Here is a 1,477-nt window from a genome sequence, read left to right on the forward strand (position 1 = left end):
TAAGTATGATTTTATTTATTTTTACTTTAAAGATGTGTACTACAGCCATAACACACTATATTGTTGAACTATAATTCTGTTTAGATGGACGTAAATAGGACAGCATATGATCAGACATATTTACTTGTTTTACTTGAATCTATTTATTTTACATATTTACTTATAACACAGCTACAGTTTACAGTGTATCTGCTTATGGGTAACTGAGAGATGAAAGTAAATGTTCTTCTATTTTTACACTTACTAGGTAGAAGAGGCACCATGATCAGGCAGATGGTTTTCCCAGGGCTAGGTTCATCCCCTGCACTGTAGGTGTTCTGACTCCTTAATGACTCAATGCCATTAGAGTACATTGTGCACCAGTGCTCATTAAAGACTTATAATCCTGTGATTTTGATATGACAGGGCATTGAATCTTAACAGTCCAGTAAATCTGACTGTCCCTTTCCTCCACCTGGCTGGAAGCAGGGCCCCCATAGTCCTAGTTATAGCATTTGTTACTCACTTCTTGTGAATGATAACCAAAAGGTTCATTATCAAACTCAGAAACAAGATCAGGTCACCTACTCTGTATATAGAACTGGAAACTGTAGTGGCCATTTTCCTGCAAGAACTCTGTCTTGTGATTGCATCTCTTGCATTTCACACACTGCCTTTATGGTTGAGGTGGACTTTCCATCTCAACTCCACATATCCTCTTCACAGGTAGGTATGACTATAACACAGGATATTAACATGGTGTCTCTCTCAAGCACAGGAATGCTTACATCTAATAGCTGAGATACTGGTTCATAAGTGCTGGGGAGAAAACTTACTCTCTTCAAGATGCTGAAACAGTCTCTCCATAGTTGAGATATAGGTCTGTAGAAAGGAACAGAGTTTCTTCATATTGCTAAAGTTGGCCTGCCAGTTTGTCCAACAGTTTTTTTCTCCACCTTTACAGGTCATTATTGCCAACAACGGTGCACTCTGTACAAACTTCCTCCACAAGCATCTCATGCGCTTGATGCTGTTTGCATTTGGGAATATTTGATCGTTGTTCAAATCAATATTATACATGCCTTCCAGCAAAGCTGATTCTCTCAGATACTGGGTACCTCAATGCGCCATGGTTCATTTATCTGGCTGACATGTAATATCTTCCCTGTAGGGATATCTTTCCTTCACAGCTCACAGGACTTTCATGCAGAGCAGAAGAGATTTTCCAGAGCATCAGAGCAGCCAGGTGACAATGTGCTCACCTGGATGACAGCTGAAATCTTTCTGCATATCTCACAGCTCATTTAGGGATAAGCACCAGGTGGTTCCTGACTCTTTTATAACCTCTGACTTTTCCTTCTATCCTCATGATGGCTCTGCTTCTTCCTAAATGAGATGACTTTTGCATCCATTGTTTCTTCTTGTGGACAGGGGTGACAAATACCAGCACAGGCTGATTCACTGGTTCAACCTCAGAGGCTGTCAGTAACAGGAGCTG

At 40.6% G+C, this 1,477-nt stretch overlaps 1 non-coding gene across 1 annotated transcript; it reads left to right on the top strand.

The window, feature by feature from the left end:
- Positions 1 to 236: 236 nt before the first annotated feature.
- On the top strand, positions 237 to 398 carry LOC116652815. The gene has a single exon (XR_004306034.1). It is a non-coding gene; the product is annotated as a U1 spliceosomal RNA (small nuclear RNA).
- Positions 399 to 1,477: the final 1,079 nt, after the last annotated feature.

The sequence above is a fragment of the Coturnix japonica genome, chromosome 1, assembly GCF_001577835.2.
Source record: "Coturnix japonica isolate 7356 chromosome 1, Coturnix japonica 2.1, whole genome shotgun sequence".
NCBI lineage: Eukaryota > Metazoa > Chordata > Aves > Galliformes > Phasianidae > Coturnix > Coturnix japonica.